Source organism: Mus caroli, unplaced genomic scaffold (assembly GCF_978045245.1).
Source record: "Mus caroli unplaced genomic scaffold, Mus_caroli_1 scaffold_12, whole genome shotgun sequence".
Lineage (NCBI taxonomy): Eukaryota > Metazoa > Chordata > Mammalia > Rodentia > Muridae > Mus > Mus caroli.
The window spans coordinates 47037589-47059602 of record NW_028227267.1 but is presented as its reverse complement, the minus strand read 5'-3'; the positions used below and the strand labels follow the sequence as shown (position 1 = coordinate 47059602).

General features: G+C 42.1%; 1 pseudogene; it reads left to right on the top strand.

Moving 5' to 3' along the window:
* Window positions 1-235: 235 nt before the first annotated feature.
* The window catches only part of LOC115030327 (uncharacterized), a 73247-nt pseudogene continuing 51468 nt past the window's right edge, over window positions 236-22014 (top strand).

The following is a 22014-nucleotide window of genomic DNA, read 5'->3' as shown; positions in this document are numbered from 1 at the left end:
TGTCCTCTGCCCAAGATAATAAGTTTAATCAGTACCAATAGGACCCAGTTGGAAGAAGCAAGGATGTGGCATACACTTGGCTTTTGTAGTCCAGATACAGCCTTTTTGCACATGATACTTGATTGCTTAGTTCAGATGAATATTTGCCCTTTGGGCCATGCTCTACCACAGGATGAACATTGAATTCACCATCATTAAATCACAACATGAGAAGACAATGTTGGATATGGAAAAAATGACGCAGTCAATACGTGATACCATTGAGAAGTACAAGGGATTCATAGAAGATAATGATTCCTACAGGTAAGTCCCAGACACAGCTGAGACCCAGCACTAGGCAGGGGATGCTTGTGGCCTTCTAGGACTTTGAACAAAAGAAAGAGCTCTAGTTCTATACTATCTGTTTCTTAATAGGAGCCCTCCCTTGAGACAAGGGTCTTGGATTTGTACCTCTTGGACTCATTTTTCCTAAGTGTGAAGATTGTCCAAGACAGTCAGCCTTTATTCTTCCAAATTGAGGATCCTCTGTATAGAACCAATTTCCACCATGCTGGGAATCTCAAGCAACCCTGACCACCTAGGTTTATGACAGCAGATTAAAAGATCTGAGATACATGACAAAACTGGAAAGGTTTTATACCTTTTCGATCTCCTCTCCTCCCTCAGAGGGGATTTGTCCTCTCCCTACTGATGGTTTTCTGGTAGTACAGACATATAAGCACCCACGGGGAACATTTCCTCTTCTGTGATGTACATGGGATACTCTTGGTGTCAGGGTTTTCAGAAGTCCTTTGGTTCTTGTGGCATGTGGCTGGTCTCTGGATTTCACCTGCCTCTATTTTTTACTGATGGGTATATTGTGGACTCTAGTCTGGGGCTATCTGCGGATCAGGGCCCTTGCAAGGATCATAGTACTTGGAGGAGTGGCAGTCAAATGGAAGCTTGCTGGTAATCACCTTTTTTTGTTTGTTTGTTTGTTTGTTTTTGTGTGGCTCAGATTCAGGCACACCTACCTCCTGAAAGAATGCAATCAGTTGAAGGAAAAAGTGAGGATGTTGCTGAATGCGAACAGAAAGCTGCTGGTAGAGCAGGCTGACCAGGAAGCATCCTATGGTGAAGAAAAGAGGTTCTGTGATGAGACCAGCAAGAACATACATCCCAAGGGCTAAGCAGTAGCAGGTAACATGATGTGTATCAGAGGGAGTTTGCCCTCATGGCTAACCATAAACATAGACAATCCAATGTAACAGTCCACCAACTTATCCAGGCACTCACCTATGTCTCCTCCAAGTGTTTATGTGATCATCTAAAAGGCTTTCTGTGGAGGTAGCTGTTTTTAAGAAACTGCATGTTTAGCAAGCAAATAGTTGTGCTCTGCTAGAATCTGCAGTTTACTAAGGGAGATTAGTTGATTACACATCACAGCTCTATATGACATTAAGTTTGAAGGGTGCTGGGCTGGAGCCTTACTTTAGAATAGTAGAGAGCTTTGAAGGAAGAAGTAAAGGCCTGAAGCTCATTTGCTCTATGGGGATCAGGTGGGACTCCAGGTAGGAAGTAGATTGCAGAGATGATAGCTTAGTGGAACTGACAAATAAGTGGATTTCATTGTTGCCTTTTGGAAGTTTTTGTCCCCCACCCCAACCGTTTCCCCTGTAGATCTTGATTCACACTGAGTGAGCCTGAGTAGCAGCTTGTCAGTCCTATTTTCTTTGAGTGCTGTTGGAGTTTTCATTCCTGGGACTTGTGGTCTGGAGCTGGCTGGATGAGCAGGGATGTAGGAAAGGCTTCTCACAATCTCAGGTTTGGTGTGAGAGTTTTGAGGCTTCTCGAAAAAATGTCTCCCTATGTACCCCTCATTCTGACCAAGAAGAAAGTTCTCTAGAGCTTTCAATTTCTCTAGTAAGACTACCAGAGTTGTGTTTCTCAGTTGAAATATCTGCTCTGCATAGTCTAAATTATTTTTTCCTCTAGCATGTCAGATTCTTCATTGTTTTTTGCTCCCTTACGATTGTGTGTGTGTGTGTGTGTGTGTGTGTGTGTGTATGTGTGTGTTTATGGACGCTTATGCCAATCTGTACCTTTGTGGGTATTTTGTAAGGCCAGTTAAGGACATCTAATTTTGTCTAGTCCTTCTCTAACTTAGTTCTTTGGGTGTAGGTCTCACAATAAACCTGATATTTCCTGTTCTTCTATGTCCAGTAGACTTTCATCTCCTGTCCACTACCAGGTGGAGATCTGTCTCTTATTTATATCAACAAATCGTTAAGTAATACTACTATTTTTAAAATTAGTTAGAGTTATTTCCTGGGGGATTCTGGCTTGTCTTATTGGCTTAACCATGGGCATATGTAGAAGCCTACAGTACATCATTCTGCTGACGGTGTTTTGCTAACTATATTTTGGGCATGTCTTTGTTTCAGGATAGATTCTCACTCAGAGTTGTGCAGAGTGCTGCATTTCAGAAATGTCACAGCAGGTCATTTAACTAGATTTCTTCTGACTGAATTTGAGGATGATTTAATATCACATAATAAGTAATGTGTTGAAAAGTTCCTGAGTAATGACCAAAAGTCACAGTCTTCCTCGGATGCTTAAAAGGACTCAGTGTAGGTTTAGTGAGAGGACATTGATGAGTCAAAATGTGGCTTACTGGAGGCTATAGGTAAAAATCTCTTTCTTGGTAATTTAGTGCTGTGTTGTCCTGGATATCTGTGTAGTGGGTGTAATGTCCTTGTAGCACAAGCAAGTATTTGCATAGAAAAACTTCCTGAAGAAGAGATAACTAAAGCCCCCTTGAGTCTAAGAGCGTTGTACACATCATAGGTCCCACTACATGCTCATACAACAGAGAATGTGCTAGATAAGAGCAAGAATTTCATTGATGTATGTGTTTTTGTGTTAGTCTTTGTGTGGTATGTGGTATGTGGTGTGTGTGTTGGTGTGTGTGTGTGTATACCAGCTGTGACTCAGTGTGTTTATGCTAAGTTGTGTGTTTGTGTAATGCAAAATGCCTTTGCAAGTGTTTGTGGTATGGATGCTTGAATATACAACTGTGTTTGTGTGTGTATATGTGTTTGTGTGTGTGTGTTTGTGTAGACATGCAACCGTGTCTGTGTCTAGAGGCCAAGCATGATGAGTAAAGCCCCAGAGATTTCAGATTGCACCCATGAAAAGTCAAATACAGCAGAACAATTAATATGCAACTCTACCTAGCTCCCGAGAAAGAAAAGGACACAAAATCGCATGTAAAGTCAGACTTTCAACTGGCTAGGAGCCATATTACTGATCCTCATTGAAATCCTTTGGAGAAAATCAACGGAATATGGTACATAGTGTTGAGGAGGAGGTTGGTGTATAAAATCCATGTTATGTCCCTTTTTTGTTGTGGAAAAATTATGAAGGCCCACTTGAATATCAGGTGGCTCACTGTGTCTTGTCAGCATTCCAGATTGTTTTCCTCATTGCCTGCTACCATTGCCTTTCCAGGTACCTCTACTCAGTAAAACTTTGCCTTATCAGGCCTGGATTCTAATCATTGAGAGACTGAGTTGCATGTAGCTGTACCTGCATCCAGAAGAATTTCCATAGCTGTGGTGCAAAACAGGGCTGTTTCAGGAGCCCCTTGAGGGTCATGATAATCTAAAGTACTCACACTATGTTATCTGTGTAGCATTCTGCAATTGCTGTTATTCAAAAATCTTTTTCTCAGAGTTAAAATCAGCCTAAATGGGGGTTGGGAGAAATGAGGACCATCAGACAGTTCTGGTAGTATAAAATCAGGTAGATGTTTGAGAAGCAAGATTCAGAAAGTAGAAAAGAAGTCCCCTTTTACCCAGTGATTCCAGAACAAGGAGTAGATATCCACAGAGTCTCTAGGGCACATGAGGTCTGTAGTGGTCCTCAGAGTAGTCCAGAAGAAGATGATATCCTGATGTCCATCAGCTAAAGAGTGAAAATATACCATGTGATGCAGCGCTTTCATGAAATATTGCTCAGTGATAGATAATCCATGCAAGTATTTGACCTTCAACTAGTTAGCCTCATCTTACTCAAAATATCCCTGACATAGTCACATTATTGGGTGAAAATTGTTCCATTGGATCTCATTTATAATGACTTCCTATTTTTCTGGGATCGTACCTTTGGACACCAAGTCAGTCAGGGAATGACAAAGGGAGCCTCTAATGGAAGGAACTGTTTACTTTGGGACAAGACTGAAACAGTGAAGGTGAGGCTAGTTCACCACCACCATGTGATCCTTTGCTGGCAGAGATGCCTATTCTACACAGCTTTTGGAACTTGCTAAGACAGATTGGATACTATGCCAAGATCCCTGATTCTGAGTCTGGTTCATGAGGGGAAAGCATATCACTGACTGAGCTGTGTATATGCTTTGCCCATTACGTACCTATCACATTCAAGATTTGATTTTTATGACTCCAAAATATCCTGGGAGATTTTTATAATAGCATTAACTGGGAAACTAAACAGGTTACTGAGGTATACTGTGCTTGTGTTGTGTGAACACAAATAATTTGCATATTTGACAGAGTGCCCCACAAGAGTCTCAGATGTACAGGTGTGTTGTTATGTTCCTCCATGACTATCACTTTTAAAATTCAGTTCCTAGCCTTGGGAATATTTTCAGTTAGCACATTCTTTCTGATTTTAGGACACATGCAGTGCCTGTTGATTTCATGTGATATGTTTTCACTGGTTATTTCCAGATATAGGAGTTGAAGAGTGGATCCCTGTCAGGGTCATTCACTACAGAAATCATCATAACCTTCAATTTAATTCTAGGCAGGTTCCCCATAAGCCATCCACATGGTTTTTTAGCCTGTTCACATCTCTCTTGAACTCAGATTCAGGCATTGCTACAATATTATTATTCAATATCTTATGCCTGGACTATTGAAGTAATATAGTGCTTTTCTTTTAAACTCCAGTACAGTGTGTAGTTCACAGTTAAGTTTCTAGCAGCTTTTAAAAGCTGAGAAATAATTCCAAGCCCAGGTGCTCTATGACACTTGGGGTGTCCCGAACTATTGTTCTCGCCGGCAAGAACACACTCAGACAACCGGATTCTTCTGCAGCAAGCTTTATTGCTTCTTAAGGAGCGAAGAACCAGACCCCGGAAAATGCTGCTGCTTATATAGCCCTCAGTGTGGTGTTTTAGCACCTGATGTGGCATGTCAGCTCCTGATTTGTTGCTCGCCCATCACCTCATTACTACGCCCCGAGATGGGCAGTGACTAGGGATGAGTTCACTCTTGCACTTGCACACAAGGCTTGTTTACTAGTTAGGCACAGCGGAAGCCAGCACCATCTTATAATGGCGATTGCTCACGGCATGGCTTTTCACATCTCCCCCTTTTTGTTTTATTAAAATGAGGCTGGACTAGGTCTGTGTAATTATGTCCATCTGCTGTGGCTCCTGTCTTAGGTCGTTCCTCTAATGTCACAGCCTTTCCTGTCATAGGGTAACCCTATTGCCACCAGGCCCCGTGTCTTAGGTTGATCTGTGCATGAGGAAAGTTGCCCGTCCCTGGATACCGCAGTGCTATGTGACAGTAACTACTAAATGTCCTAGGGTGAACTCTACAAAAGAGGCCAGCCGAAAAATGACAAATGCCTACTAATTCTTGAGCATAGATAGCCAAATTTCAGGGGAGGCCCCTTGCTCTATGGCATCAAGTGCTTGAGCTATCACGACCTTGTCATATGTTTGTTGGGCTCTGAGCTTGCAAACCAACCAGAATATGAAGACAAGTCCACAGCTGATGGCAGTACCAAATAAACCTACCCCCACCCATTCCTTAAAATAAGAAAATGCAGATGAAATCCAGAAGGAGAGGCCCTCTGTAAATGACAGGTCCACTCGCGTTGAGTTGATCTTTAAAACTGCCACCGTCAGGGCCTTAAGAGTCTCATCATACCCCTCGGACCAATTTCTTGCAAGATACAAGGAGAGCTGTCTAGACAGATTAGCTGCATGAGTAAAATTTTCATATTGGACACTGGTAATACTCAGAGTGCCCAATTTTCTTTCACAACCCAACTGGGCCAACTGGTATAGGACGCCTATCTGTTCCTCAACCAGATCAAGGCGCTGATTCAAAATTATCAGCCCTCCCTTCAACTGGGCACTAGCAGAAGTTTGGACATTGATGGCATCAGTCAGATTGACTGAAAGCTGATTAAATTTTGTGCCTGCTTGGACCGTCCTAGTCATAGCATACCCTGCAGCTGTAGCAGCAGCTGCACTGGCTGAAATTGCTATGATCACGGCAGCAGTAATGCCAAAATCTCTTTTTTGTCGAAACAGGGATAAGGTGGAGGGTGTTTCCACCGGAACAGGGATCCAACGTGGGATCCGGGCCAGCATGGCGCGGGTGTCCTTTGTTACATCCCAACATTGAGAAATCCAACAGGAATTATTTACACAGCTTTCAAATGAATCATTAGACAAAATAAACAAAAAGGGAGGATAGACACATACTGGAGTGGATATATAGCTGGTTGGATTAATCTGTGTCTTATTTAAACCAGAGATTTCTTCAATATGAATTATATATTTTTTTGTTGGTCCATATGCCCCAATCAGAGTATAATTGGAGAGACCAGTGTAAATGGCCTTTCCTACAGGCCTTTTCCTTTTAAGAAAACAAGGGGATTAAGATCTGTACAGCTTCCATTAATCCCACAAAGTAGCCATTTGTGGTAAGGGTTCATTCTTCGGTCCTGCAAGAAGAGGCCCGTTCTCATTACAAACTTTTCTTCAGGCCCAAACAACATATTGGGGGAGAAGGTAAAATACTCCACTGGAGCATAAACGCGTCCGCCATTGGCGCCTTCAAAGACTGGAAACGCTTGCTGCACTTTTCTCTGTTCCTCTTTTGGAATGAATGAGTCTGAATGATACCTCTGCACATAGGGCGGAGGTGAATGATACCTCTGCACATAGGGCAGAGGTGCACTAGGACCCAGAGGTCGAGGGCCCGGAGACCACGCAGGGAACTGACAGTTGTCTCTAGCTGCTTCTGTCTTATTCTGTGACTGATTAGCTCGTCCTTCATCTGTCTGGTATCTTTCTCCCTCATAGCGAGCCGCTTCTTCCTCTAAGTCTGTTTCCTCAGAGGAGCTCAGTTCCTTATCTGATTCTGAGCTACTAACAGCTAGTGCCTTGAACTCGTCTAATGGCGGATAGAGGCTCCTTCCCTTATGTGCCTCCCCAGCTCGATCTCTCTTCTTCTCTCCCTTTCCATCCCTTTTTCTAAGCTCTCCCAGGGCATTTTTTCCCTTATTTCTCTTTTCCTTGGGCTCAAGGCCCATGGAAAGGCCTTTATTCTTTGGTGCACCTTGTTTCGTTTCAACTCTTACTCTCTCTCCCTGCTCTGTCTCTGATAGACTGTCTTGAACCTCCTCCAGGATCTTCTGCCCTGCCTCAACCATTTGCTGACAATCCTCGTCTGTTAAGCACGATCTTACCAGATTCCACAATGGCATGGTCCCTGCTTTAAGTTTGCCATTCTGCTTTTCCCTAACTAGATCTCCTTTCAGTTTCTCCCAAGAGGTGATAGTTAATGACCCTGAGCATGCATACTACAGCGCTTCACAATCTATCTCTTTAACAAAGCCCTCTATAGTCTTAGTGGTGATTTTTAGGCCACACTGCCTCAAGACCGACTGTAAGGCGGTCACTACGGAGTGGGAAGTTCCCATACTGCTCGCTGCCCTGTTATCTAACAGTGCCTGATCGCGACTGAGAACCAGTCAGCAGTTCCAGTGGTGGAAGCAGTACATGATCAAAAGAAAAAGAACGAGCCCTGTGAAAACATACAAAAAGGCCTCTAACACTGGAGAAATTTCAAGACTGAACATACCTGACAGAGCCTTACGTGTCCTGCAGTTCTGAAGCGGCCCCGCAAACGGGGGATCTCCCTTGCACCAGTGATGGTATGCAGTTCCCGGGTTTCTCGGTGCCACTTGTCCTGAGCTATCATTCTCGCCGGCAAGAACACACTCGGACAACTGGATTCTTCTGCAGCAAGCTTTATTGCTTCTTAAGGAGCGAAGACCCAGACCCCGGAAAATGCTGCTGCTTATATAGCCCTCAGCGTGGCATTTCAGCACCTGATGTGGCATATCAGCTCCTGATTTGTTGCTTGTCCATCACCTCATTACTATGCTCCGAGATGGGCAGTGACTAGGTGTGAGTTCACTCTTGCACTTGCGCACAAGGCTTGTTTACTAGTTAGGTACAGCAGAAGCCAGCACCATCTTATAATGGCGATTGCTCACTGCACGGCTCTCCACATTGGGGATGCAGGGAATGACCTCAGCCGATGATAGGCCATAATAGATTATCCACCTGAATAGATCTAGTGTGGGACGGAAAACTGAATTGACAAATACAAATCAGGCCGTTCTTCATTCCTTCCCTAGGTGTGAAATACTCCAGCAGAAACTGGAACGGAGAGACCAGGACAAGACCTCCTTTGAAGATAACTTCTATAGGGGGATATCTGCGTGTGCGAAGCAAATATTTCATCTCATCCCCAGTAATCATGGCTATCATCTGCTGCATTTTCTTACTTTACTTTTGTTTCCTTGCAATGAATAGCTCTTAATTTCATCTGGGCTCTGGCTCAGCAAGAGTGAGAATTTAGAGGGATGCACATCAAGAGCTGCTGGGGAAACAGGAAGATTCTGAGAGTGTAAATTTTTCTTGTCCTGATAGGTCATCAAGGAAAATTACAAAATCAGTCTACAAAATTGCAAAGATTTTGAGCCAAAGCCTGTAACATATTTTCTGCTTAGTCTTGGGTGTCCATATTCTTCAAAACCCATACTCCAAAAAAGGAGACCTACTTAAATTTCTCTTGTAAAGATTGTTACCAGAAGTAACTTATTTTCTACTGTGTGCCAAGGACAGTCATGGGCTGTAAGTCTCTGCTGCAAAATGACAGCCAAAGAAGACTCTTTAGCACAATTCTAGTCTTTAGATTTTGGGTTAAGCTTTGGTTACTTTTGTTATTTGTTTTTGTTTTTTGTTTTTGTTTTTGTTTTTAAGCCTCAACTCTTACATTCTTTTTTTTTTTAAATTAGGTATTTTCCTCAATTACATTTCCAATGCTATCCAAAAAGTCCCCAATACACTACCCCCCCCCCCCAGTCCCCCATCCACCCACCCCCACCCCTTGGCCCTGGCATTCCCCTGTACTGGGGCATATAAAGTTGGCAAGTCCAATGGGCCTCTCTTTCCAGTGATGGCCGACTAGGCCATCTTTTGATACAAATGCAGCTAGAGTCAAGAGCTCTGGGGTATTGGTTAGTTCATAATAATGTTCCACCTATGGGGTTGCAGTTCCCTTTAGCTCCTTGGGTACTTTCTCTAGCTCCTCCATTGGGGGCCCTGTGATCCATCCAATAGATGACTGTGAGCATCCACTTCTGTGTTTGCTAGGCCCCGGCATTGTCTCACAAGAGACAGCTATATCTGGGTCCTTTCAGCAAAATCTTGCTAGTGTATGCAATGGTGTCAGCGTTTGGAAGCTGATTATGGGGTGGATCCCTGGATATGGCAGTTTTTAGATGGTCCATCCTTTCTTCACAGCTCCAAACTTTATCTCTGTAACTCTTTCCATGGGTGTTTTGTTCCCAATTCCAAGAAGGGGCACAGTGTCCACACTTTGGTCTTCGTTCTTCTTGAGTTTCATGTGTTTAACAAATTGTATCTTATATCTTGGGTATCCTAAGTTTTTGGGCTAATACCCACTTATCAGTGAGTACATATTGTGTGAGTTCCTTTGTGGATATGTTACCTCACTCAGGATGATGCCCTCCAGATCCATCCATTTGCCTAGGAATTTCATAAATTCATTCCTTTTAATAGCTGAGTAGTACTCCATTGTGTAAATGTACCACATTTTCTGTATCCATTCCTCTGTTGAGGGGCATCTGGGTTCTTTCCAGCTTCTGGCTATTATAAATAAGGCTGCTATGAAGTTATTTGGTTTTTTGATTCATTAGAAGTTTTATGTTCCTTTTTTTCACTGTTGTTTTGTTTTGTAATTGATTTAATATTTTGATAAGGCTATACACTGTACATATTGACTGCCAACTTTTAGTTACTATTCAGTAAATTTCTTTCATAGCCAAAGCAGATTAGAAAATGATTTGAAGTTTCTCTTTTGATCAGAGAAGCAAGTTTTGGGAGCCGCAACACCAGGTAACAGGGACAAATCATAGTGGAGAGCTCATTACTGACACTACCCACAGGAAAGTGTGCAATGCAGAGAATACTGGCATAAGACAATGAAGGTGGTGCTAAGTTAAAATCTTGCAATTGCAGTGGCTCTGAAAATGAGATAGAGCCTTCCCAGATGGTGGCTGAATTGACTCCTCCATTTCTTTACAAAAGGAAACAAGGCATTCAATTGAGTAGCTGGTGTGTACTGGAGATTCATCCTCTGCTTTGCAGGGTAGGGCTCTCATGGGAAATCCTCTACTAAAGCACTGAATGGGTCAGAGGTGCTTAACCCTTAACTCAGTACTTCTGCTAACTTTCTGATTCTGTACATTGCACAAAATAACTCTCTGTAAGAGTCCCAGTGTTTTGACTTAGTTTGACTGGCATACAGTATGACATATTCTATACTTTAATATTCAGGACTACTCTCAAATGTTGTGTGAAACTAATTTTAGAACACCAATAACTTTTATATTTCTCGGGTCCCAATGTTGTCTCTATTTCATTTTCTAATAATTTCTTCAAACTTTCTTTAAAAGTCATGCATTAATCTGGCATTACATTACACAGTTATTACATTGTTTCCAAGATGAGAACACACAGCATACACATGGGTAGTTTTGAAGTGTGCTGTACTGAGCCCTTATATCTCAATTTTTCATGGTTTAAGAATGATTACATCAAGAAACATCGAATTTCACAGACTACACCAGAGCAGAAGAAGAAAGAAATAGGAAATTCAGATAAAATAGAATAATTACATACATCAAGGGCAGCTGAAAAGCAGTCATACACAATGAATTCTATACAGTGATTGTACAGGGCTAAGGTTAAGATAACAGGGAATTACGTTTTAGTATGAAGAGCTTCCACAGGCTATTGAGATGCTTCTATCACAGCCTACAGCAGGCAATACCTTATTTCAAATGGCAGGAACCCAGGAGGAATGTGTCTCCTGCTTCTCAAGACCACAGACACCATCGTTTTTTACAAGTAGCTGCTGCAGGCTCCTGAGAGGTTTCCATTTTGACCTGTTGTGGGTAGTCCCTCTAATTGCATGCTCTCTCCATCACCCTTTAAATGTAAAAATGCAGAGACCCACAGCCAAACATTAGGCTGTGGTCAGAGAGTCTTGTGGAAATGTTGGTGGAAGGGTTGTGGGACCCAGAAGGGTTAGGAAGCCACAAGAGGACCTACAGAGTCAACTAATATGAACACTTGGGGGTTCACAGAGACTGAACCATGAGCCAACACCATGTAGGGGCTTGAACTAGGACCTTTACATATATGAAACAGATGTGCAGCTTGGTCTTCATGTGGGCAACTAACAATTGGAGTGAGTGCTGTCTCCGATTTAGACTCTGTTACCTGCCTTTAGATCTCTTTTCCCTAGCTGGGCTGCCTTGTCTGGGCTCAGTGAGAGAGGATGCACTTATTCCTAATGCAACTTGATGTGACAGGGTGGGTTGGTACCAGGGGAAAAATGAGGGTCCCTTTTTCTGGGGAGAAGGGGATAGGGAATTAGGAGGGGAAGGAGTAGGGCATTGAGTCTGATTGGGAGGAGAGGGAGGGACTGTGATCAGATGGAAATAAATAAATACGTCAATAAAAAAATGTACACCCTTTGGCTTTTGGAGACTTTCTGTTCAAGTATGTCTTTGACCATTTTCTCCATGGTCTTTCCACTCCCCTCCAGGCAATGCTCTTCTCCTTCCCTATCACTTTCTTTTTTGAGACAAAGTTTCAGTAGAACCAATTTAAGCTCCTCCTGACTTGCTTCCAAACAAATGACTCAGACTATTGTTATATCATTTGGCTTTGACAATTACTGTGAGCCGGGCGGTGGTGGTGAACACTTTTACTCCCAGGACTTGGGCGGCAGAGGCAGGAGGATTTCTGAGTTTGAGGCCAACTTGATCTACAACGTGAGTTCCAGGACAGCCAGGGACATACAGACAAACCCTGTCTTAAAAAACAAAACCAGAGACAATTACTGTGGGTGGGGTGACCGCTAATCTGCCTTTCTGACAGCTCAGCTGGCTACCTCCCCAGTGGTGCACCCCAATTACTTCCTGTTTCTCCTCCATATCCTCTCATGGTACCTCTTCTTACTGGTGCCTTTTCTCTTTTTTCTAGTTTCTCCTCTTATCTTTCACTTCTCCACTGGCAACCAGATAACTAAAAAGTCACCTATATCTAATGCCTCCAATAAATATTAGTAGCCAATTTTATTTAACCAATGGTTTTAAATTAAGCAACAATATTTGCACAAAAAATTTCTGATTTTCTCCTAGGCCCAGACCTTCCTAGGAAAAGGATTTAGCATTGCAATACATAGCAACAGATGGAAACTCAATGAAGTTCTTAGAGTAATGAAGGTGACTTAAAATTCCTTAGTTAGTCAAGGATGCTCCTGAACTCCTGATTCTGACCTCCTCTCCCAAGTGCTGGAATTTTAAGCAAAGTTGTGAGATCTCAGTAACTTCAATTTCAAGGGATATGAGGCTTTATTCTGTGTCTCCTAACACCACGTACCCACATCATGCACGGAAATACATGGTGCCAAAAAAGCCGTCCAAATGTGAGCTATGCATCTTACTGTATATGAACGGTGGGATTATTTCCTTATAATAACTACATTTAATACACTCTGTTAGGCTAGTCAGAATCCCCAAAGCAGATTATTCATTAGTCCCCTGGATGCACTTTCCTTGAGCTGAATGAAGGCCTGGGTTCCACAATTTATCTGTGAATATTTGCATTATCCCCTCCTACAAGTACAAAGTTCCCTTAACAGGTAAACATAAAACCTCTCAAACTCAGGAACTTATTTGACTTGATCCTGAATAAAAAAACAAAACAAAACAAAACAAAACAAAACAAAACAAAACAAAACAAAACCATAATCTCCACCAACTATTTAGACTGCATTGGTTTCATAGCATTCTATCTGCCTGTGCCTCTCCTGGTATTAAAGGCAAGTGCCACCATACTAGGCTAGATTATTGTGTCTTGCAAGATTGAACTAGATCGCCTTTCAGTCCACTCCAGCACCGAGATTCATTGCACGTGGAGTCTCCAGAAACCCGCAAGGTCCCCCAGAGGACCCTCCACGGGATCTTAAGACCTCTGGTGAATGAAACACAGCAACTGCTCCAATCTAATCGCGCAGGACCTGAGACTGCATTAATTAGGGAAGCAGAAAACCCGGCCTGATCAGGGTCACAAGTCCCATCCGGTCCATACCGGCACCGGGGTTCCTTACACGTGGAGTCTCTGGACACCCCCAAGGTCCTCACAAGACCCTCCACAGGATCTTAACCTCTGGTGAGTGGAACACAACTTCGGCCAGGAGGCAGGTTCGAACACCAGATATCTGGGCACCTTCTCTGCAAGAGGAGAGCTTGCCTGCAGAGAGTACTCTGACCACTGAAACTAAGGAGAGAGCTAGTCTCCCATGTCTGCTGATAGAGGCTAAGTTAATCACCTGAGGAACAAGCTCTAACCAGAGACAACTATAACAACTAGCTCCAGAGATTACCAGATGGCAAAAGGCAAAGGTAAAACTCCTACTGACAGAAATCAGGACCACTCACCATCTTCAGAACGCAGCACTCCCACCCCACCTGGTCCTGGGCACCCCAACACACCAGAAAAGCTAGACCCGGATTTAGAAGCATATCTCATGATGACGGTAGAGGACATCAAGAAGGACTTTAATAACTCACTTAAAGAAATACAGGAGAACACAGCTAAACAGGTAGAAGACATTAAAGAGGAAACACAAAAATCCCTTAAAGAATTGCAGGAAAACACGACCAAACAGGTGATGGAACTGAATAAAATCATCCAAGACCTAAAAAGGGAAGTAGACACAATAAAGAAAACCTAAAATAAGGCAACACTGGAGATTGAACACCTAGGAAAGAAATCTGGAACCATAGATGCGAGCATCAGCAACAGAATACAAGAGATGGAAGAGAGAATCTGAGGTGCAGAAGTTTCCATAGAGAACATCTGCACATCAATCAAAGAAAATACAAAACTCAAAAAGATCCTAACTGAAAACATCCAGGAAATCCAGGACACAATGAGAAGACCAAACCTACAGATAATAGGAGTTGATGAGAATGAAGATTTTCTTTTTTTTTTTTAATATTTTTATTACATATTTTCCTCAATTACATTTCCAATGCTATCCCAAAAGTCCCCCATAGCGCCCCCCACTTCCCTACCCACCCATTCCCATTCTTTTGGCCCTGGCATTCCCCTATATTGGGGCATATAAAGTTTGCAAGTCCAATGGGCCTCTCTTTCCATTGATGGCCGACTAGGCCATCTTTCGATACATATGCAGCTAGAGACAAGAGCTCCGGGGTTCTGGTTAGTACATCATGTTGTTCCAACAATAGGGTTGCAGATCCCTTTAGCTCCTTGGGTACTTTCTCTAGCTTCTCCATTGGGAGCCCTGTGATACATCCAATAGCTGACTGTGAACATCCACTCCTGTGTTTGCTAGGCCCCGGAATCGTCTCACAAGAGACAGCTATATTTGGGTCCTTTCAGCAAAATCTTGCTAGTGTATGCAATGGTGTCAGCGTTTAGAAGCTGATTATGGGATGGATCCCTGGATACGGCAGTCTCTAAATGGTCCATCCTTTCATCACAGGTACGAACTTTGGCTCTGTAACTCCTTCCCTGGGTGTTTTGTTCCCAATTCTAAGAAGGTGCACAGTGTCCACACTTTGGTCTTCATTCTTGAGTTTCATGAGTTTAGCAAATTGTATCTTATATCTTGGGTATCCTAAGTTTTGGGCTAATATCCACTTATCAGTGAATACATATTGTGTGAGTTCTTTTGTGATTGTGTTACTTCACTCAAGATGATGCCCTCCAGGTCCATCCATTTGGCTAGGAATTTCATAAATTCATTCTTTTTAATAGCTGAGTAGTACTCCATTGTGTAAATGTACCATAATTTCTGTATCCATTCCTCTGTTGAGGGACATCTGGGTTCTTTCCAGCTTCTGGCTATTATAAATAGGGCTGCTATGAACATAGTGGAGCATGTGTCCTTTTTACCGGTTGGGACATCTTCTGGATATATGCCCAGGAGAGGTATTGCTGGATCCTCTGGTAGTACTATGTCCAATTTTCTGAGGAACTGCCAGACTGATTTCCAGAGTGGTTGTACAAGCTTGCAATCCCACCAACAATGGAGGAGTGTTCCTCTTTCTCCACATTCTCGCCAGCATCTGCTGTCACCTGAATTTTTGATCTTAGCCATTCTGACTGGTGTGAGGTGGAATCTCAGGGTTGTTTTGATTTGCATTTCCCTGATGATTAAGGATGTTGAACATTTTTTCAGGTGCTTCTCTGCCATTCGGTATTCCTCAGGTGAGAATTCTTTGTTCAGTTCTGAGCCCCATTTTTTAATGGGGTTAATTGACTTTCTGGAGTCCACCTTCTTGAGTTCTTTATATATTTTGGTATTAGTCCCTTATCTGATTTAGGATAGGTGAAGATCCTTTCCCAATCTGTTGGTGGATTTTTTGTCTTATTGATGGTGTCTTTAGCCTTGCAGAAGCTTTGTAGTTTCATGAGGTCCCACTTGTCAATTCTCGATCTTACAGCACAAGCCATTACTGTTCTATTCAGGAATTTTTCCCCTGTGCCCATATCTTCAAGGCTTTTCCCCACTTTCTCCTCTATAAGTTTCAGTGTCTCTGGTTTTATGTGAAGTTCCTTGATCCACTTAGACTTGACCTTAGTACAAGGAGATAGGAATGGATCGATTCGCATTCTTCTACATGTTAACAACCAGTTGTGCCAGCACCATTTGTTGAAAATGCTGTCTTTCTTCCACTGGATGTTTTTAGCTCCCTTGTCGAAGATCAAGTGACCATAGGTGTGTGGGTTCATTTCTGGGTCTTCAATTCTATTCCATTGGTCTATTTGTCTGTCACTATACCAGTACCATGCAGTTTTTATCACAATTGCTCTGTAGTAGAGCTTTAGGTCCGGCATGGTGATTCCACCAGAGGTTCTTTTATCCTTGAGAAGAGTTTTTGCTATCCTAGGTTTTTTGTTATTCCAGATGAATTTGCAGATTGCACTTTCTAATTCGTTGAAGAATTGATTTGGAATTTTGATGGGGATTGCATTGAATCTGTAGATTGCTTTTGGCAAGATAGCCATTTTTACTATGTTGATCCTGCCAATCCATGAGCATGGGAGATCTTTCCATCTTCTGAGATCTTCTAGAATTTCTTTCTTCAGAGACTTGAAGTTTTTATTATACAGATCTTTCACTTCCTTAGTTAGAGTCACGCCAAGATATTTTATATTATTTGTGACTATTGAGAAGGGTGTTGTTTCCCTAATTTCTTTCTCAGCCTGTTTATTCTTTGTGTAGAGAAAGGCCATTGATTTGTTTGAGTTAATTTTATATCCAGCTACTTCACCGAAGCTGTTTATCAGGCTTAGGAGTTCTCTGGTGGAATTTTTAGGGTCACTTATATATACTATCATATCATCTGCAAAGAGTGATATTTTGACTTCATCTTTTCCAATTTGTATCCCTTTGATCTCCTTTTGTTGTCGAATTGCTCTGGCTAGGACTTCAAGTACAATGTTGAATAGGTATGGAGAAAGTGGACAGCCTTGTCTAGTCCCTGATTTTAGGGGGATTGCTTCAAGCTTCTCACCATTTACTTTGATGTTGGCTACTGGTTTGCTGTAGATTTATTTTATCATGTTTAGGTATGGGCCTTGAATTCCTGATCTTTCCAAGACTTTTATCATGAATGGGTGTTGGATCTTGTCAAATGCTTTTTCCGCATCTAACGAGATGACCATGTGGTTTTTGTCTTTGAGTTTGTTTATATACTGGATTACGTTGATGGATTTCCGTATATTGAACCATCCCTGCATCCCTGGGATGAAACCTACTTGGTCAGGATGGATGATTGTTTTGATGTGTTCTTGGATTCGGTTAGCAAGAACTTTAATGAGGATTTTTGCATCAATATTCATAAGGGATATTGGTCTGAAGTTTTCTATCTTTGTTGCATCTTTTTGTGGTTTAGGTATCAGAGTAATTGTGGCTTCATAGAATGAGTTGGGTAGAGTACCTTCTGTTTCTATTTTGTGGAATAGTTTGTGAAGAACTGGGATTAGATCTTCTTTGAAGGTCTGATAGAACTCTGCACTAAACCCATCTGGTCCTGGGCTTTTTTTAGTTGGGAGACTATTAATGACTGCTTCTATTTCTTTGGGGGATATAGGGCTGTTTAGATCATTAACCTGATCTTGATTCAACTTTGGTACCTGGTATCTGTCTAGGAACTTCTCCATTTCATCCAGGTTCTCCAGTTTTGTTGAGTATAGCCTTTGGTAGAAGGATCTGATGGTGTTTTGGATGTCTTCAGGATCTGTTGTTATGTCACCATGCAGTTTTTTTCACAATTGCTCTGTAGTAGAGCTTTAGGTCAGGCATGGTGATTCCACCAGAGGTACTTTTATCCTTGAGAAGAGTTTTTGCTATCCTAGGTTTTTTGTTATTCCAGATGAATTTGCAGATTGCACTTTCTAATTCGTTGAAGAATTGAGTTGGAATTTTGATGGGGATTGCATTGAACCTGTAGATTGTGTTTGGCAAGATAGCTATTTTTACATTGTTGATCCTGCCAATCTATGAGCATGGGAGATCTTTCCATCTTCTGAGATCTTTAATTTCTTTCTTTAGAGACTTGAAGTTTTTATCATACAGATCCCCAATTACTTCTTGTTTCTCTTCCATATCCTCTCATGGTACCTCTCCTCCATGTAGCCTTTTCTCTTTTTTTCTAGTTTCTCCTCTTATCTTTCACTTCTCCACCACAACCACATAACTAGAAACTCAAATATGTCCAATCCCTCCATTAAATACCAGTAGCCAATTTTATTTAACCAATGGTTTTAAATTAAGCAACAATATTTGCACAAAAAAGCTTTTGATTTTCTCCTAGGCCCAGACCTTCCTAGGAAAAGGATTTAGCATTACAATAAGTAGCAACATATGGAAACTCAATGAAGTTCTTAGAGTAATGAAGGTGACTTATAATTCCTTATGTAGTCAAGGATGCTCCTGAACTCCTGATTCTGACCTCCTCTCCCAAGTGCTGGGATTTCAAGCAAAAGTGTGAGATGTCAGTAACTCTACTTTCAAGGGATATGAAGCCTTCTTCTGTGTCTCCTGACATCATGGACCCACATCATGCATGGAAATACATGGTGCCAAAAAAACCCATTCAAATGTGGGCTCTGCATCTTACTGTACATGAACTAGTGGGACTATTTTCTTATAATAACTACGTTTAATATTCTTCTGTTAGGCTAGTCAGAATCCCCAAAGCAGATTATTCATTAGTCCCCTGGATGCACTTTCCTTGGAGCTGAATGAAGGCCTGGGCTCCACAATTTATCTGTGAATATTTGTATTACCCCCTCCTACAAGTACAAAGTCCCCTTAACAGGTAAACCTAAAACCTCCCAAGCTCAGGAACTTATTTGACTTGATACTGAATAAAAAAACAAACAAAAAACAAACAAACAAAAACCATAATCTCCACCAACTGTTTAGACTGCATTGATTTCATAGCATTCTGTCTGCCTGTGCCTCTTCTGGTATTAATGGCAAGTGCCACCATACTAGGCTAGATTATTGTGTCTTTCAAGATTGAACTAGATCACCTGGGCCACTGTAAAGTGATCTTATGGTACACATAACAGGATGTAGGACCATATCCCTGTCATGTGAGTGTCCAGAGAACAAGGTGGTACATGATTAATCTATGTGGGCTGAAAAGAGAAGGAGAATGTTTGTCAGAGCAATGAACTACAGCAAGGCTGTTTCTTCTTGACCTTGAGCCAACTCCACTGTGTATATTCAGAAGAGAAAGCAATTGTCTCAGCAGCAAATTCACAAGACAGTGACTTTGATCACTCTCCTTATGCTGCCTAGACCACAGATCCAAAGACCTTCTAATAGTGGGAATACCTTCTAGCCTGGAAAACTCTCAGATACTCTGTACTAGGCCTCTCCCTGCACCTCACATTCCACTGTCTACTCCCAGGTCAATTTAATCGTTTCAAAGCCTACTGTTGTCAGCCTGGGCATGTGCTTCCATCTTTGGGTCCTTTGTACTTTGCAACTGGTGTCTGCTTAAACCTAGGAGTGCTAGCACTGTAAATCGTTTCACTCTGTGTCACTGATAACTGCTACTTTGTCAGAGGAAGATATTAGCATATGGCAGTACAGGCAACCAGGAGCATCTGTGCATCATCCAGGCCAGCATCCTCACTAAAGCTGACTCTGACATCTAATGAGGATTCAACAGGCCACAGGGATTACTGCCAATTTCATCACAGATTTTTGTCTCTTTGAGGTAAGCAGAGGTAGACAATAAAGCAAAACCATAGCAACAAAGAAACAGCAATGAAACAACAGCATCAGCTACAGTTGGCCATGCATATATGGAAAACCATTTAGAGCAGTTTGGAACACACGATGTTCACACCTCAGTTACAAGTTCCCTGTATCCATAATCCCTAACCAATGTTTCAGGTGTTGATCTGATGCTGGCCTCCTTGGTTTCTCTAGCTTCTGGGCAACAAAAGTGAAAATAAAAAAGTACTGAATCTCTCAAGTGGAGCACAGAGTCATATAATTACATGTGTGTATCAGATGGAGAGTTCTCAGTGTAAGTGAGCAGTGGGAAACTTGAGCTGCTCTGGGTAACACCAGGCTCCCCGACCTACATGAAAGTCAGAGGACAACTGATGGAGTTTTTTCTCTCCTATGATGTGGGTCACAGGGAAGGAACTCAGGTCTCTATGCTTTTTCTCATTACCTTTATCCACTGAGCCATCTCATCTGCCAGTCACCACAGACAGAATTTAATAATCTATGTATCTGTATTTATATTCTGGGTTATACCCAAACTATGAAAACTTTCACCAGAGAATATATCTACTCAATTAAGGGCAATAAATGGAGTCTGGGAGGGATCTATGAGGTGGGTGGCAGACTTTAAAACTTCCATTGAGCCTCACAGTTTTTTGTCTCCAACAAGTCTGGATGAGATGGGATAAATTTTCCTTCTCTTTGACCTCCCCGTGCTATGATTGAACCTAATAAATGTCCATGCTCCCTGAGTTACATTCCAGGCCTGTAACTTCATTCATCTGCTACAACAGCTACAAGGCAAGTGGCAATTTGAGACACCATAGTCAGTTTGGGTGCTACAAGATTGGTCCTTGAGAGTGGCTGACAGAATGCTTTCAAGACTAGGAATATCTATCTGAAAGAGAAAAGGAAGTGTCTCACTTCACACTGCATACTCAGGACAGTCTAGTCATTTAAAGACTGATGTCAAGCTGTTATATACCTGCACAAATAGCATTAGTAGATATCAGGTTAAGCTACCAAACAGGTTGCATTTACCAAAACAGCCAAGCACTACACTGAAGACCTACAATTAAATAAGGCTCAGGATCCACCAGAGAATTGAAAGATGGACAAGAAGAGCTGTATCACGTGATAATGATCTGTGTCCTGTGTGTTTACAGGTTTCCCTTTCTGTGTCAGAGTTAGCTTAGAAAGAGAAGGTGTCCAAAGGCAGAGAGCAACTTAACACATCCCCCAATCCTTCTCAGGCTTCTGCTTAAAAGCCCTGGTTTGACAGCACCAGTTTGGGGATCCAGGGGATTAATTCCTTCACACATTAAGTCTCTGACTCACAGTTAGTCTCAGAAATGAGATCTTTTCCAGGAGACCTTCACAAGCATGAAGCATCCACTGGAAGAAGTAATTCCTCAATAAACTCTGAGATCTAGTGTGGTTAAGATCAATATCAGCCATCACTCTCCCTTCCTAGCCTTGCACAGACATGCTCTCCACCATAGGCATGTGACCTCTATTTCAGGCTCCATCCATGCAGGATAGTTTGAAGTTTCATCCCAACACTGGTTAGCTGGCCTTAAATTTTTATTTCTTCGTCCAATTCTACTCACTGAGGAACTTCTCAATTCTGCATTTCATCAAGTAGGCATTTCATGCCTAGTCTGCAGTGTTATCCTACAAGAGAGGTGACAGATCTGCTCTAACCTTGACAATTCTATGGCATTATATTGAACTCACAAGAGCTCTGGATGGGTGCCAGGTAACCTAGGAAAATTAGCATTCCATCTTCAAGCACTTGAACCTATAGATCTCCATAAACTTCTATCTTTGATTTTGGATGATCTTATTTAATTAAAAACCACACAATCTGGGAGAACATAGAAGAAATGTAGAGTAGGGGCAGGAAAGAAGGCTCTTCCATTAAGAACATTTGTTTATCCACCAGAGGATCCAGTGGGCAGCTAACAATCCTATTACTGAGTCTCTGGGTTGAATACCATGACCTCTTCTGGCCTCTGGAGGAATTGCATGCATTTGGTGTAAAGATGTGGTCCTGGGGGGATTTCTAGAGTCCCCTCTGGGCACCTCTAGAGTCCTGCCCTGCAGGCCTGGCTTGCTTGCTTTTTGCTGGTTTTGTGGTACCAGGTGCAGGTTGCAGCAGGCAAAACATACATATAAATAAAAAAAAATGAAAACGCTCCAAATTCAAACAAATAAACAAAACCCAAAAAGGCTCCAAATGTGTAGTCACACTAATATTACCTAAAAAGAAAGCCATGTCTCAACATGTCTGGGAAATCTCAACATGGGT